The sequence below is a fragment of the Bombina bombina genome, chromosome 3 (genome assembly GCF_027579735.1).
Source record: "Bombina bombina isolate aBomBom1 chromosome 3, aBomBom1.pri, whole genome shotgun sequence".
Taxonomy (NCBI): domain Eukaryota; kingdom Metazoa; phylum Chordata; class Amphibia; order Anura; family Bombinatoridae; genus Bombina; species Bombina bombina.
This window is the reverse complement of record NC_069501.1, coordinates 1,268,890,253-1,268,909,931: the sequence shown is the minus strand read 5'-3', so window position 1 is coordinate 1,268,909,931 and position 19,679 is coordinate 1,268,890,253. Positions and strand designations below refer to the sequence as shown.

The window sequence follows — 19,679 nt, the reverse complement described above, 5'->3', positions numbered from 1 at the left end:
AGGAGAAAACAAATACAGAAAATGAGTTCACTTTGTTATAAAATTCTGTGCATACAACACAGTTGTAATTCGTTTTAGTTTTGTTATAAACTGACATAATCTAGAGACAGACAAAACAAAGCCATGAGTGCCAAAATATCATACAAAATACATTCCTCAAAGGCATTTAAACATTGTGTCTGTTTAGTCATTTGTACATAATACAGTGTATATAGTGTATATAGTGTATATAGTGTATCAGTATAATGATATGAGGCTGCATATGTACATGATACAGTGTATATAGTGTATCAGTATAATGATATGAGGCTGCATATGTACATGATACAGTGTATATAGTGTATCAGTATAATGATATAAGGCTGCATGTGTACATGATACAGTGTATATAGTGTATCAGTATAATGATATGAGGCTGCATATGTACATGATACAGTGTATATAGTGTATCAGTATAATGATATGAGGCTGCATATGTACATGATACAGTGTATATAGTGTATCAGTATAATGATATGAGGGTGCATGTGTACATGATACAGTGTATATAGTGTATCAGTATAATGATATAAGGCTGCATATGTACATGATACAGTGTATATAGTGTATCAGTATAATGATATGAGGCTGCATATGTACATGATACAGTGTATATAGTGTATCAGTATAATGATATAAGGCTGCAGTTGTACATGATACAGTGTATATAGTGTATCAGTATAATGATATGAGGCTGCATATGTACATGATACAGTGTATATAGTGTATCAGTATAATGATATAAGGCTGCAGTTGTACATGATACAGTGTATATAGTGTATCAGTATAATGATATGAGGCTGCATATGTGCATGATACAGTGTATATAGTGTATCAGTATAATGATATAAGGCTGCATGTGTACAGGATACAGTGTATATAGTGTATCAGTATAATGATATGAGGCTGCATATGTACATGATACAGTGTATATAGTGTATCAGTATAATGATATGAGGCTGCATATGTACATGATACAGTGTATATAGTGTATCAGTATAATGATATGAGGCTGCATATGTACATGATAAAGTGTATATAGTGTATCAGTATAATGATATGAGGCTGCAGTTGTACATGATACAGTGTATATAGTGTATCAGTATAATGATATAAGGCTGCATATGTACATGATACAGTGTATATAGTGTATTAGTATAATGATATGAGGCTGCATATGTACATGATACAGTGTATATAGTGTATCAGTATAATTATATGAGGCTGCATATGTACATGATACAGTGTATATAGTGTATCAGTATAATTATATGAGGCTGCATATGTACATGATACAGTGTATATAGTGTATCAGTATAATGATATGAGGCTGCAGTTGTACATGATACAGTGTATATAGTGTATCAGTATAATGATATAAGGCTGCATATGTACATGATACAGTGTATATAGTGTATCAGTATAATGATATAAGGCTGCAGTTGTACATGATACAGTGTATATAGTGTATCAGTATAATGATATGAGGCTGCAGTTGTACATGATACAGTGTATATAGTGTATCAGTATAATGATATAAGGCTGTAGTTGTACATGATACAGTGTATATAGTGTATTAGTATAATGATATGAGGCTGCAGTTGTACATGATACAGTGTATATAGTGTATCAGTATAATGATATAAGGCTGCAGTTGTACATGATACAGTGTATATAGTGTATCAGTATAATGATATGAGGCTGCAGTTGTACATGATACAGTGTATATAGTGTATCAGTATAATGATATGAGGCTGCATATGTACATGATACAGTGTATATAGTGTATCAATATAATGATATGAGGCTGCAGTTGTACATGATACAGTGTATATAGTGTATCAGTATAATGATATGAGGCTGCATATGTACATGATACAGTGTATATAGTGTATCAGTATAATGATATGAGGCTGCATATGTACATGATACAGTGTATATAGTGAAATAGTATAATGATATAAGGCTGCATATGTACATGATACAGTGTATATAGTGTATCAGTATAATGATATGAGGCTGCATATGTACATGATACAGTGTATATAGTGTATCAGTATAATGATATGAGGCTGCATATGTACATGATACAGTGTATATAGTGAAATAGTATAATGATATAAGGCTGCATATGTACATGATACAGTGTATATAGTGTATCAGTATAATGATATGAGGCTGCATATGTACATGATACAGTGTATATAGTGTATCAGTATAATGATATGAGGCTGCATGTGTACATGATGCAGTGTATATAGTGTATCAGTATAATGATATGAGGCTGAATGTGTACATGATACAGTGTATATAGTGTATCAGTATAATACTGCATATGTACATGAATATGGATGGGAGGGCGGACAGCGCCTAAGACTATATACCGGCTACACTATTAGGAAGACCCCCTATTAGGTCTAGGAGTGATAGCAGTGTAGGATAAATAGGAGCGCCTAAGGCTTAGGTATAAACAGGAATCGCACTTTGATTAAAAATACATTAATTTATTACACCATCTCAATATGAACAAAAATATTAAAATATTAAAATGAATACGACCATTGATTGGAACAAGTTATTTGGACCCTTGTTAGAGGATCTTAGCTCAATTGAATCAGTCTCTCTTCTGGTTGTAACAGATATAGAGATTAAAACAGGTGCTTAATCACAATAAGAAATTACAATAAAAATTAAACAATACTGTGCTTGATCACAATAGTAAATTAACTTAGCTTAGTTACACAACATATAGTACATATAATGTGACAAGATAGTGAAAATCAGTGATTATAATGCTGACGTGGAAAACTGTGATCTAAAAATATGGTACCAAACAAAAAGTGGTTGAAAAAATCCAAAGATATTCAAATAGTCAAAAAATTGAAAAATCAGAAAAAATGAAAAAATAAAAGACAAAACCGGTTTGTCAAAAAAGTGAATTATAATTGTGTTATGCTTAAAAAGATATGTGATAAATTATGTCACAATAGTGAAAGTGATTCTAATCAATTCCACAATCAACCATAATACAGACTCCTAATAGGAAAAGATTCTCATATAGTAAGCTATGATGTTGGCCCAAAAGACAAATCAAAAAAACAAAAAACAATATGGTAGCAATATTCTTGTTTCCAATATAGGCTAAACGAATTGCAATGTTGCTGGCAATAACTTACAAATATGTCATGAATTACTAAAAAATACAATTTAAAATACACAAAATATAAATATTAAATACACAAAATATTAAAAAAAATACAGATAAAATGTCCAAGAGATTAGTCCATTTGGGAATAATCCAAACTGGGGAAACTGTGGGAGAGATAAAAACAATATCCTTAGGGGCTGTCCTGATCCAGAATCCTAGTCTTTACAACATGGACCTGAAAACAAAAACAGAAAAAATCCTCACATAAAGGGCCTATAGGATAAAGTCTAATGGTAATCAAACTTACCCCAAAAGCCAAATGTCCTGGTACTAATGAAGCCTCACAAATCTCTACGCGTTTCGGCCCTGCAGCGGAGCCTTTCTCAAGATATAATGAGGCTATGATATGACTAAACTTATATACCCCATGTTTGGGGAGTTTCTAAATCAAATTGTGCCAAATTTCGAATTCCGGCGGTAAAAATTGCCGCCAAACGCTTATCGCGTCATTTCCCCGCTAAACCGGATATCCGTTTTAACAGATACTTCCGGTTGCGTCATTTCCGGTAGCTGCAGTCGACTTCCGGTTTAATGTACTTCCGGCGGACGCGCTACCATTTTGGATATTGGCAAAGAATTATTGGCAAAAAATTATTGGCGAAAAAATTAATTGCAAAAAATTATGCTATCGGTTAACCGGCTGGAAATTATATTCAATAGAAGAAAAAAGGGGGATATGTAAATTGTTTCTATACTTAAATTTGAGCTAGATTTTAGGCTCATGGATACCAGGATACACAGGTTTCGAACATAATATTAATTACATCGAGACACGGTGTAGTGACGGGCTTATAAAATACTATGCTTAATTGGATTACAAAATGGGAATACATGTAGGTATCTGGGATCATAATAAATTGATTGATGAAAGTAGCATAAATATATAAAAAACATATAAAAAACCTCAATTAAAACTTAATCAGTATCAACCTCTCTATTATTCACACTAGTGGTTATTTGTGGGAGGCAAGCGATCAATTTAACAAATATTCTAGACAGTTGGATAGACATACTTGTGGGGTATCTGACACCATGATCGACCTTTATATACAGATTAAAATATATATATATATATATATCTGATGATAAAAACATTAGGTTCAATTCATATTTTATAGAGGATTCAGGATTTGATGGCTTCATGATGCCTGAAATCTAAAGTAACTAATGAAGTATTCCAAGTTAAACAAACCATCAGATGTACAGACAAGTTTGTGGTTTACCTAATTGAATGCGGTTGTGGTCTGCAATATGTCGGACAGACCACCAGAAAATTGAAGGATAGAATCCGCGAACACTTACTACAGATAAAATGGGGTAAAATAGACTTGCCTCTCTACAAACATTTTAAAGAAATACATGGGGGAAACAACACAAGTTTCAGAATAATGGGGATTTGTAAACTCAATAAGGATTGGAGGGGTGGAAATATGGAAAGTAAAATGTTGAAGATAGAATCGAAGTGGATATTCAACTTAGACTGCATCTATCCAAAAGGACATAATGCCAGTTTTGAGATAGTACATCTATTCCAATAGCACAAAGGCATCCCCCTGCACCGGTATCCCAAAGTTATCCCTGTAAACTGACATTCCCTTTAAATTGTTTTTTTTTATATATGAATCCAGTATTGCATGTTCTTTAATCAATAGTGCCACACTTATCATCATGAAGCCATCGAATCCTGAATCCTATCCTACTTTCATCAATCAATTTATTATGGTCCCAGATACCTACATATATTCCCATTTTGTAAGCATAGTATTTTATAAGCCCGTCACTACACCGTGTATCAATGTAATTAATATTATGTTCGAAACCTGTGTATCCTGGTATCCATGAGCCTAAAATCTAGCTCAAATTTAAGTATAGAAACAATTTACATATCCCCCTTTTTTCTTCTATAGAATATAATATCCAGCCGGTTAACCGATAACATAATTTTTTGCAAATAATTTTTTCGCCAATAATTTTTTGCCAATAATTCTTTGCCAATATCCAAAATGGTAGCGCGTCCGCCGGAAGTACATTAAACCGGAAGTCGACCGCAGCTACCGGAAATGACGCAACCGGAAGTATCTGTGAAACGGATATCCGGTTTAGCGGGGAAATGACGCGATAAGCGTTTGGCGGCAATTTTTACCGCCGGAATTTGAAATTTGGCACAATTTGATTTAGAAACTCCCCAAACATGGGGTATATAAGTTTAGTCATATCATAGCCTCATTATATCTTGAGAAAGGCTCCGCTGCAGGGCCGAAACACGTAGAGATTTGTGAGGCTTCATTAGTACCAGGACATTTGGCTTTTGGGGTAAGTTTGATTACCATTAGACTTTATCCTATAGGCCCTTGATGTGAGGATTTTTTTCTGTTTTTGTTTTCAGGTCCATGTTGTAAAGACTAGGATTCTGGATCAGGACAGCCCCTAAGGATATTGTTTTTATCTCTCCCACAGTTTCCCCAGTTTGGATTATTCCCAAATGGACTAATCTCTTGGACATTTTATAGAATCTGTATTTTTTTTATATTTTGTGTATTTTAAATTGTATTTTTTAGTAATTCATGACATATTTGTAATTATTGCCAGCAAAATTGCAATTCGTTTAGCCTATATTGGAAACAAGAATATTGCTACCATATTGTTTTTTGTTTTTTTGATTTGTCTTTTGGGCCAACGTCATAGCTTACTATATGAGAATCTTTTCCTATTAGGAGTCTGTATTATGGTTGATTGTGGAATTGATTAGAATCACTTTCACTATTGTGACATAATTTATCACATATCTTTTTAAGCATAACACAATTATAATTCACTTTTTTGACAAACCGGTTTTGTCTTTTATTTTTTCATTTTTTTTGATTTTTCGATTTTTTGACTATTTGAATATCTTTGGATTTTTTCAACCACTTGTTGTTTGGTACCATATTTTTAGATCACAGTTTTCCACGTCAGCATTATAATCACTGATTTTCACTATCTTGTCACATTATATGTACTATATGTTGTGTAACTAAGCTAAGTTAATTTACTATTGTGATCAAGCACAGTATTGTTTAATTTTTATTGTAATTTCTTATTGTGATTAAGCACCAGTTTTAATCTCTATATCTGTTACAACCAGAAGAGAGACTGATTCAATTGAGCTAAGATCCTCTAACAAGGGTCCAAATAACTTGTTCCAATCAATGGTCGTACTCATTTTAATATTTTAATATTTTTGTTCGTATTGAGATGGTGTAATAAATTAATGTATTTTTAATCAAAGTACGATTCCTGTTTATACCTAAGCCTTAGACGCTCCTATTTATCCAACACTGCATATGTACATGATACAGTGTATATAGTGTATCAGTATAATGATATGAGGCTGCATATGTACATGATACGGTGTATATAGTGTATAAGTATAATGATATGAGGCTGCATATGTACATGATACAGTGTATATAGTGTATCAGTATAATGATATGAGGCTGCATATGTACATGATACAGTGTATATAGTGTATCAGTATAATGATATAAGGCTGCATATGTACATGATACAGTGTATATAGTGTATCAGTATAATGATATGAGGCTGCATATGTACATGATACAGTGTATATAGTGTATCAGTATAATGATATAAGGCTGCATATGTACATGATACAGTGTATATAGTGTATCAGTATAATGATATGAGGCTGCAGTTGTACATGATACAGTGTATATAGTGTATCAGTATAATGATATGAGGCTGCATGTGTACATGACACAGTGTATATAGTGTATCAGTATAATGATATGAGGCTGCATATGTACATGATACAGTGTATATAGTGTATCAGTATAATGATATGAGGCTGCATATGTACATGATACAGTGTATATAGTGTATCAGTATAATGATATGAGGCTGCATATGTACATGATACAGTGTATATAGTGTATCAGTATAATGATATAAGGCTGCAGTTGTACATGATACAGTGTATATAGTGTATCAGTATAATGATATAAGGCTGCAGTTGTACATGATACAGTGTATATAGTGTATCAGTATAATGATATAAGGCTGCAGTTGTACATGATACAGTGTATATAGTGTATCAGTATAATGATATGAGGCTGCATATGTACATGATACAGTGTATATAGTGTATCAGTATAATGATATGAGGCTGCATATGTACATGATACAGTGTATATAGTGTATCAGTATAATGATATGAGGCTGCATGTGTACATGACACAGTGTATATAGTGTATCAGTATAATGATATGAGGCTGCATATGTACATGATACAGTGTATATAGTGTATCAGTATAATGATATGAGGCTGCATGTGTACATGATACAGTGTATATAGTGTATCAGTATAATGATATGAGGCTGCAGTTGTACATGATACAGTGTATATAGTGTATCAGTATAATGATATGAGGCTGCAGTTGTACATGATACAGTGTATATAGTGTATCAGTATAATGATATGAGGCTGCATATGTACATGATACTGTGTATATAGTGTATCAGTATAATGATATGAGGCTGCATATGTACATGATACAGTGTATATAGTGTATCAGTATAATGATATAAGGCTGCATATGTACATGATACAGTGTATATAGTGTATCAGTATAATGATATGAGGCTGTAGTTGTACATGATACAGTGTATATAGTGTATCAGTATAATGATATGAGACTGCATATGTACATGATACAGTGTATATAGTGTATCAGTATAATGATATGAGGCTGCATATGTACATGATACAGTGTATATAGTGTATCAGTATAATGATATGAGGCTGCATATGTACATGATACAGTGTATATAGTGTATCAGTATAATGATATGAGGCTGCATATGTAAATGATACAGTGTATATAGTGTATCAGTATAATGATATGAGGCTGCAGTTGTACATGATACAGTGTATATAGTGTATCAGTATAATGATATGAGGCTGTAGTTGTACATAATACAGTGTATATAGTGTATCAGTATAATGATATGAGGCTGCATATGTACATTATACAGTGTATATAGTGTATCAGTATAATGATATGAGGCTGAATATGTACATAATACAGTGTATATAGTGTATCAGTATAATGATATGAGGCTGCATATGTACATAATACAGTGTATATAGTGTATCAGTATAATGATATGAGGCTGCTGTTGTACATGATACAGTGTATATAGTGTATCAGTATAATGATATGAGGCTGCATATGTACATGATACAGTGTATATAGTGTTTCAGTATAATGATATGAGGCTGCATATGTACATGATACAGTGTATATAGTGTATCAGTATAATGATATGAGGCTGCATGTGTACATGATACAGTGTATATAGTGTATCAGTATAATGATATGAGGCTGCATATGTACATGATACAGTGTATATAGTGTATCAGTATAATGATATGAGGCTGCATATGTACATGATACAGTGTATATAGTGTATCAGTATAATGATATGAGGCTGCATATGTACATGATATAGTGTATATAGTGTATCAGTATAATGATATGAGGCTGTAGTTGTACATGATACAGTGTATATAGTGTATCAGTATAATGATATGAGGCTGCATATGTACATGATACAGTGTATATAGTGTATCAGTATAATGATATGAGGCTGCATATGTACATGATACAGTGTATATAGTGTATCAGTATAATGATATGAGGCTGCATATGTACATGATACAGTGTATATAGTGTATCAGTATAATGATATGAGGCTACATATGTACATGATACAGTGTATATAGTGTTTCAGTATAATGATATGAGGCTGCATATGTGCATGATACAGTGTATATAGTGTATCAGTATAATGATATGAGGCTGCATATGTACATGATACAGTGTATATAGTGTATCAGTATAATGATATGAGGTTGCATATGTACATGATACAGTGTATATAGTGTATCAGTATAATGATATGAGGCTGCATATGTGCATGATACAGTGTATATAGTGTATCAGTATAATGATATGAGGCTGCATATGTGCATGATACAGTGTATATAGTGTATTAGTATAATGATATGAGGCTGCATGTGTACATGATACAGTGTATATAGTGTATCAGTATAATGATATGAGGCTGCATGTGTACATGATATAGTGTATATAGTGTATCAGTATAATGATATGAGGCTGCATATGTACATGATATAGTGTATATAGTGTATCAGTATAATGATATGAGCCTGCATATGTACGATATAGTGTATATAGTGTACCAGTATAATGATATGAGGCTGCATATGTGCATGATACAGTGTATATAGTGTATCAGTATAATGATATGAGGCTGCATATGTACATGATACAGTGTATATAGTGTATTAGTATAATGATATGAGGCTGCATGTGTACATGATACAGTGTATATAGTGTATCAGTATAATGATATGAGGCTGCATGTGTACATGATATAGTGTATATAGTGTATCAGTATAATGATATGAGGCTGCATATGTACATGATATAGTGTATATAGTGTATCAGTATAATGATATGAGCCTGCATATGTACGATATAGTGTATATAGTGTACCAGTATAATGATATGAGGCTGCATATGTACATGATACAGTGTATATAGTGTATCAGTATAATGATATGAGGCTGCATATGTACATGATACAGTGTATATAGTGTATCAGTATAATGATATGAGGCTGCATATGTACATGATACAGTGTATATAGTGTATCAGTATAATGATATGAGGCTGCAGTTGTACATGATACAGTGTATATAGTGTATCAGTATAATGATATGAGGCTGCTTATGTACATGATACAGTGTATATAGTGTATCAGTATAATTATATGAGGCTGCAGTTGTACATGATACAGTGTATATAGTGTATCAGTATAATGATATGAGGCTGCTTATGTACATGATACAGTGTATTTAGTGTATCAGTATAATAATATGAGGCTGCAGTTGTACATGATACAGTGTATATAGTGTATCAGTATAATGATATGAGGCTGCATATGTACATGATACAGCGTATATAGTGTATCAGTATAATAATATGAGGCTGCATATGTACATGATACAGCGTATATAGTGTATTAGCATAATGATATGAGGCTGCAGTTGTACATGATACAGTGTATATAGTGTATCAGTATAATGATATGAGGCTGTATATGTACATGATACAGTGTATATAGTGTATCAGTATAATAATATGAGGCTGCAGTTGTACATGATACAGTGTATATAGTGTATCAGTATAATGATATGAGGCTGCATGTGTACATGATACAGTGTATATAGTGTATCAGTATAATGATATAAGGCTGCAGTTGTACATGATACAGTGTATATAGTGTATCAGTATAATAATATGAGGCTGCAGTTGTACATGATACAGTGTATATAGTGTATCAGTATAATAATATGAGGCTGCAGTTGTACATGATACAGTGTATATAGTGTATCAGTATAATGATATGAGGCTGCAGTTGTACATGATACAGTGTATATAGTGTATCAGTATAATAATATGAGGCTGCAGTTGTACATGATACAGTGTATATAGTGTATTAGTATAATGATATGAGGCTGCATATGTACATGATACAGTGTATATAGTGTATCAGTATAATGATATGAGGCTGCATATGTACATGATACAGTGTATATAGTGTATCAGTATAATGATATAAGGCTGCATATGTACATGATACAGTGCAGTGACGTGCAGTGAGGTCAGAGGCTGGTGAGGCACTAGATATGATACGCTGGAGAAACACATGTACAGAGGGCCGCAAGTACCCCCAACAGGGCAGGTTTAAATGATAGCTGAACCAGTGCACAGGTGACATAATCAGGTGATGGGTGAGAGCAAGTTAGTAACTACTGAGTTACTGATCAGCTGATTACTTCACCTGTGCACAGATTCAGCTATAATGAAAACCTGGCCTGTTGGGGGTACTTGAGGACCATTGTTGAGAAACACTGCACTAAAGCACCAGCTCATCAGAAATGTATCGATTACCTGGAGAATAAAGCACACATACTCTGCTCACTGACACCCACACACACTCTGCTCACATACACACTCACACAATTCTGTGGCACAGTGCCAGTTACTAAGCAATTAGAATGATACACAATCTCTTCTCTACTCACTACTGTATTGTAAAAATAGAAATAATTTACCATACAAGTTTTACATAAAGGACAAGTTATCAATACTGCCAACAAAGCTGCTGCAATATGGTGTTCAAGAAACGCATGTGCACATCCCACTTAGGTATGCTCTTCAACAAAGAACACCAAAGGATACCAAAAGAATGAAGTACATAAAAATAAAAGTAAAATAGAAAGTTTATTTATTTTTTTGTGCAATTTCTATCTGAATGATGGAAATGTAATTATGACTTTTATGTTCCTTTCAAAAACTAATTTGATTTGCTGACATGGGGCCAGTCCCAGTTGATGTTAACCCTTAAAATATACATAACTAGAAAAGTCTATTAAAATAGCATGCTCTACCTCAATCATGAAAGTTTAATTTTAAATGTCTCCATTTGACTATGTGTTTAACCAGTTACTTTACAGTGGCATTATTTCTAAAAACATTTAACTGCAATAATTACATATATTTTTTAAATGACTCATTATCTCCTTTTTATTAATATAAACTTGTATAAAAGCAGCACATATTAAAAACACAATGCAACAGCTTTCAATTGATTTGTGAATTACAAGTTAAAGGGACAGTATACACTCATTTTCATATAACTGCATGTAATAGACACTACTATAAAGAATAAGATGCACAGATACTGATATAAAAATCCAGTATAAAATGGTTTAAAAACGTACTTACAAGCTTTCAGTTTAGCTCTGTTGAAAAGGCAGTTGGAAAGCCCACTGCAAGTGGGAAATAAGACACTCCCCCCTCCCCCTTCTTTTGCATATGAAAAGACCCTTTACACAAACAGGAGCAAGCTGGAGAAGGTAGCTGACGGTATTCAAATAAAACTTTGGGGCTTGGTTAGGAGTCTGAAAATCAGAGTAATGTTATTTAAAAATAAGCAAAATTATACATTTAAAAAAAAAAAAAACTTTATGGGCTTTATAAATAGATCATCTACAAAACATTTATGCAAAGAAAAAATTAGTGTATAATGGCCCTTTAACAGCAGTCTTTAAATAAATGGAGACACAAATAAAAATAAAAATAGATACTGCATCCTCTGACTGAACATACATAACATATATGGAGTTTGTACCTAATTAAATAAAATAACCATGAAAAAGGGAGGCTTAGCAATATTCAATGTCAAAAACTTAATTTTAAATAATGTGGACACTGCACACTTAATTTCAAACTCTGGGTTTTAAATTATGGATTTAAATTTGAATTGACCCTTTGACTTCCTGTCAGTATTGGGTTATGCTCACTTACTGTTCCCCCCCTGTTAATGAGCTATATCTGAACACAATTTGTGAATCACAAGAGATGTAGAATACTACTTTACTCTTCTGCTTGGTGTCATCTGTTCTTAGGTTACCTCAGCTTCCAGTTGTGTCACATGACCCAGCTCAGTGCATCCTCCTGATTAATCTATATATCCTTCACTTGCTAGGAGGCATCAAGAGGGGTGCCTCCTATTGGTCCCAATTGTTGCTGCTAATATATTGGCAGAACACAGGTGGCGCTGCAGCACAGCTTTTCCTTTGACCCATGTACTGCAATGGAGAGAAGCGTTCCTGTACCTGCCTCTCCATAGCATTACATGGGGGGGGAAATATATTTTTTTGGACTTTTTTTTATGTTTTAATTAAAATTTAATTAAGCTTTGGCCACATATGGCAGGGTAGGCACTGCCTCCCCTGCCTCCTATGAGTGCACATCCCTGATACAGTGTATATAGTGTATCAGTATAATGATATGAGGCTGCATATGTACATGATACAGTGTATATAGTGTATCAGTATAATGATATGAGGCTGCAGTTGTACATGATACAGTGTATATAGTGTATCAGTATAATGATATGAGGCTGCATATGTACATGATACAGTGTATATAGTGTATCAGTATAATGATATGAGGCTGCATATGTACATGATGCAGTGTATATAGTGTATCAGTATAATGATATGAGGCTGCAGTTGTACATGATACAGTGTATATAGTGTATCAGTATAATGATATGAGGCTGCATATGTACATGATGCAGTGTATATAGTGTATCAGTATAATGATATGAGGCTGCAGTTGTACATGATACAGTGTATATAGTGTATCAGTATAATGATATGAGGCTGCATATGTACATGATACAGTGTATATAGTGTATCAGTATAATGATATGAGGCTGCATATGTAAATGATACAGTGTATATAGTGTATCAGTATAATTATATGAGGCTGGAGTTGTACATGATACCGTGTATATAGTGTATCAGTATAATAATATGAGGCTGCAGTTGTACATGATACAGTGTATATAGTGTATCAGTATAATGATATGAGGCTGCATATGTACATGATACAGTGTATATAGTGTAACAGTATAATAATATGAGGCTGCATATGTACATGATACAATGTATATAGTGTATCAGTATAATGATATGAGGCTGTAGTTGTACATGATATAGTGTATATAGTGTATTAGCATAATGATATGAGGCTGCAGTTGTAAATAATACAGTGTATATAGTGTATCAGTATAATGATATAAGGCTGCATATGTACATGATACAGTGTATATAGTGTATCAGTATAATAATATGAGGATGCAGTTGTACATGATACAGTGTATATAGTGTATCAGTATAATAATATGAGGCTGCATATGTACATGATACCGTGTATATAGTGTATCAGTATAATGATATGAGGCTGCATATGTACATGATACAGTGTATATAGTGTATCAGTATAATGATATGAGGCTGCATATGTACATGATACAGTGTATATAGTGTATCAGTATAATGATATGAGGCTGCATGTGTACATGATACAGTGTATATAGTGTATCAGTATAATGATATGAGGCTGCATATGTACATGATACAGTGTATATAGTGTAACAGTATAATAATATGAGGCTGCATATGTACATGATACAGTGTATATAGTGTATCAGTATAATGATATGAGGCTGCATATGTACATGATACAGTGTATATAGTGTATTAGTATAATGATATGAGGCTGCCTATGTACATGATACAGTGTATATAGTGTATCAGTATAATGATATGAGGCTTCAGTTGTACATGATTCAGTGTATATAGTGTATCAGTATAATTATATGAGGCTTCAGTTGTACATGATTCAGTGTATATAGTGTATCAGTATAATGATATGAGGCTTCAGTTGTACATGATACAGTGTATATAGTGTATCAGTATAATGATATAAGGCTGCAGTTGTACATGATACAGTGTATATAGTGTATCAGTATAATGATATAAGGCTGCAGTTGTACATGATACAGTGTATATAGTGTATCAGTATAATGATATGAGGCTGCATATGTACATGATACAGTGTATATAGTGTATCAGTATAATGATATGAGGCTGCATATGTACATGATACAATGTATATAGTGTATCAGTATAATGATATGAGGCTGTAGTTGTACATGATACAGTGTATATAGTGTATCAGTATAATGATATGAGGCTGCAGTTGTACATGATATAGTGTATACAGTGTATACAGTGTATCAGTATAATGATATGAGGCTGCATATGTACATGATATAGTGTATATAGTGTATCAGTATAATGATATGAGGCTGCATGTGTACATGATACAGTGTATATAGTGTATCAGTATAATGATATGAGGCTGCAGTTGTACATGATACAGTGTATATAGTGTATCAGTATAATGATATGAGGCTGCATGTGTACATGATACAGTGTATATAGTGTATCAGTATAATGATATGAGGCTGCATATGTACATGATACAGTGTATATAGTGTATCAGTATAATGATATGAGGCTGCAGTTGTACATGATACAGTGTATATAGTGTATCAGTATAATGATATGAGGCTACATATGTACATGATACAGTGTATATAGTGTTTCAGTATAATGATATGAGGCTGCATATGTACATGATACAGTGTATATAGTGTATCAGTATAATGATATGAGGCTGCATATGTACATGATACAGTGTATATAGTGTATCAGTATAATGATATGAGGCTGCATATGTACATGATACAGTGTATATAGTGTATCAGTATAATGATATGAGGCTGCATATGTACATGATACAGTGTATATAGTGTATCAGTATAATGATATGAGGCTGCATATGTAAATGATACAGTGTATATAGTGTATCAGTATAATAATATGAGGCTGCATATGTACATGATACAGTGTATATAGTGTATCAGTATAATGATATAAGGCTGCAGTTGTACATGATACAGTGTATATAGTGTATCAGTATAATAATATGAGGCTGCATATGTGCATGATACAGTGTATATAGTGTATCAGTATAATGATATGAGGCTGCATATGTACATGATACAGTGTATATAGTGTATCAGTATAATGATATGAGGCTGCATATGTACATTATATAGTGTATCAGTATAATGATATGAGGCTGCATATGTACATGATACAATGTTTATAGTGTATCAGCATAATGATATGAGGCTGCATATGTACATGATACAGTGTATATAGTGTATCAGCATAATGATATGAGGCTGCATATGTACATGATACAGTGTATATAGTGTATCAGTATAATGATATGAGGCTGCTTATGTACATGATACAGTGTATATAGTGTATCAGTATAATGATATGAGGCTGCATGTGTACAGGATACAGTGTATATAGTGTATCAGTATAATGATATAAGGCTGCATATGTACATGATACAATGTATATAGTGTATCAGTATAATGATATGAGGCTGCATATGTAAATGATACAGTGTATATAGTGTATCAGTATAATTATATGAGGCTGCAGTTGTACATGATACAGTGTATATAGTGTATCAGTATAATAATATGAGGCTGCAGTTGTACATGATACAGTGTATATAGTGTATCAGTATAATGATATGAGGCTGCATATGTACATGATACAGTGTATATAGTGTATCAGTATAATGATATGAGGCTGCAGTTGTACATGATATAGTGTATATAGTGTATCAGTATAATGATATGAGGCTGCAGTTGTACATGATATAGTGTATACAGTGTATATAGTGTATCAGTATAATGATATGAGGCTGTATATGTACATGATACAGTGTATATAGTGATACAAAGCTGCCTTTTAAGCACAATATGGTGCAGGCGTCATATCAGTAAGACAAGGATCACCACTGTATAAACTCAGATTGACAGCAGCAGATGCAAAAATAAAGCTTTTCCAGGTTAATAAATGCTTTAGTGCCCTGTTAGATAAATGCCTATAGTAATCTTATATGTGATCTCTCCTACTGCACCAGACTCTGCCCTACAATTAAAGAGACATATTACTCAGTATATACATGAAACATAAATATATATATATTACATTTCACTAAACCCTCTCGTGGGTAATGGAGGCTTATGGAGTTAGGTAAAGCTGTTGGGTGAGACATAAGCGGGGGATGTGTGTTGGGAAGAACTGGAGAGGAAGACATTTTGGTGATTAAAGATTGGACTATTATTGGTAAGGGAGCTGGTGCGGTAAAGGTTAAAACAGTGGGAAGTTCCGTTCTGAGGTTAACTTGTGGTGGAGGGTCTGTGCAATAAAGGGTTAATTGCATTGGCGGGATCTGGGAGAGCAGATGCTGATACAATGGAGGAGATTGAGAGAGATAACTTGTGGTTGTGGTGTATTAACAGATGTGAATAGTCACATTGGGCATAAAGAGATTTATTGTGTAGAAGGCATCATGGGTTATAGCTGCTAACTGGTACTAAAGGCTTTAGGATCACTTTTAACTGGAACAAAGAAAAATAGCACCATTATGTCTATTGTAATCTAGTTCTATACCAGAAAGGCCTGATGGGAAATTGGTAGTTAATAAATTACTTCAGACTGAGTTCTTTCTAATCTTACATTAGGCTATGTGCAATATCCTTATACTCTTACATCCAATAGAAATACGGTACTGCATAAGATACAAGTGCATCAGTCTGTCATTATGGCACTAGGTAACAATATCCTTATACTCTTACAGCCAATAGAAATACGGTACTGCATAAGATACTGCATAAGATACAAGTGCATCAGTTTGTCATTATGGCACTGGGTAACAATATCCTTATACTCTTACAGCCAATAGAAATACGGTACTGCATACGGTACTGCATAAGATACAAGTGCATCAGTCTGTCATTATGGCATTGGGTAACAATATCCTTATATTCTTACAGTCAATAGAAATACGGTACTGCATACGGTACTGCATAAGATACAAGTGCATCAGTCTGTCATTATGTCACTGGGTAACAATATCCTTATACTCTTACAGCCAATAGAAATACGGTACCGCATAAGATACAAGTGCATCAGTCTGTCATTATGGCATTGGGTAACAATACCCTGATACTCTTACATCCAATAGAAATACGGTACTGCATAAGATACAAGTGCATCAGTTTGTCATTATGGCACTGGGTAACAATATCCTTATACTCTTACAGCCAATAGAAATACGGTACCGCATAAGATACAAGTGCATCAGTCTGTCATTATGTCACTGGGTAACAATATCCTTATACTCTTGCAGCCAATAGAAATACGGTACCGCATAAAATACAAGTGCATCAGTCTGTCATTATGTCACTGGGTAACAATATCCTTATACTCTTACAGCCAATAGAAATACGATACTGCATAAGATACTGCATAAGATACAAGTGCATCAGTCTGTCATTATGTCACTGGGTAACAATATCCTTATACTCTTGCAGCCAATAGAAATACGGTACCGCATAAAATACAAGTGCATCAGTCTGTCATTATGGCACTGGGTAACAATATCCTTATATTCTTACAGCCAATAGAAATACGGTACTGCATAAGATACAAGTGCATCAGTCTGTCATTATGGCACTGGGTAACAATATCCTTATACTCTTACAGCCAATAGAAATACGGTACTGCATACGGTACTGCATAAGATACAAGTGCATCAGTCTGTCATTATGGCACTAGGTAACAATACCCTTATACTCTTACAGCCAATAGAAATACGGTACTGCATAAGCTTCAGTTAGATACAAGTGCATCAGTCTGTCATTATGTCACTAGGTAACAATACCCTTATACTCTTACAGCCAATAGAAATACGGTACTGCATAAGATACTGCATAAGATACAAGTGCATCAGTTTGTCATTATGGCACTGGGTAACAATATCCTTATACTCTTACAGCCAATAGAAATACGGTACTGCATACGGTACTGCATAAGATACAAGTGCATCAGTCTGTCATTATGTCACTAGGTAACAATACCCTTATACTCTTACAGCCAATAGAAATACGGTACTGCATAAGATACTGCATAAGATACAAGTGCATCAGTTTGTCATTATGGCACTGGGTAACAATATCCTTATACTCTTACATCCAATAGAAATACGGTACTGCATAAGATACAAGTGCATCAGTCTGTCATTATGGCACTGGGTAACAATATCCTTATACTCTTACAGCCAATAGAAATACGGTACTGCATACGGTACTGCATAAGATACAAGTGCATCAGTCTGTCATTATGGCACTGGGTAACAATATCCTTATACTCTTACAGCCAATAGAAATACGGTACTGCATAAGATACTGCATAAGATACAAGTGCATCAGTCTGTCATTATGGCACTGGGTAACAATATCCTTATACTCTTACAGCCAATAGAAATACGGTACTGCATAAGAAACAAGTGCATCAGTCTGTCATTATGTCACTAGGTAACCATATCCTTATACTCTTACAGCCAATAGAAATACGGTACTGCATACGGTACTGTATAAGATACAAGTGCATCAGTCTGTCATTATGGCACTGGGTAACAATATCCTTATACTCTTACAGCCAATAGAAATACGGTACTGCATAAGATACAAGTGCATCAGTTTGTCATTATGGCACTGGGTAACAATATCCTTATACTCTTACAGCCAATAGAAATACGGTACTGCATAAGATACAAGTGCATCAGTTTGTCATTATGGCACTGGGTAACAATATCCTTATACTCTTACAGCCAATAGAAATACGGTACTGCATAAGATACTGCATAAGATACAAGTGCATCAGTCTGTCATTATGGCACTGGGTAACAATATCCTTATACTCTTACAGCCAATAGAAATACGGTACTGCATAAGATACAAGTGCATCAGTCTGTCATTATGTCAC

General features: G+C 33.8%; 1 protein-coding gene across 3 annotated transcripts in view; it reads right to left on the bottom strand.

Annotated features, from left to right (window-relative positions):
- ART1 (ADP-ribosyltransferase 1) overlaps positions 1-19,679 on the bottom strand; it is a 136,759-nt gene that overhangs the window by 8,734 nt on the left and 108,346 nt on the right. The window lies entirely within an intron of this gene.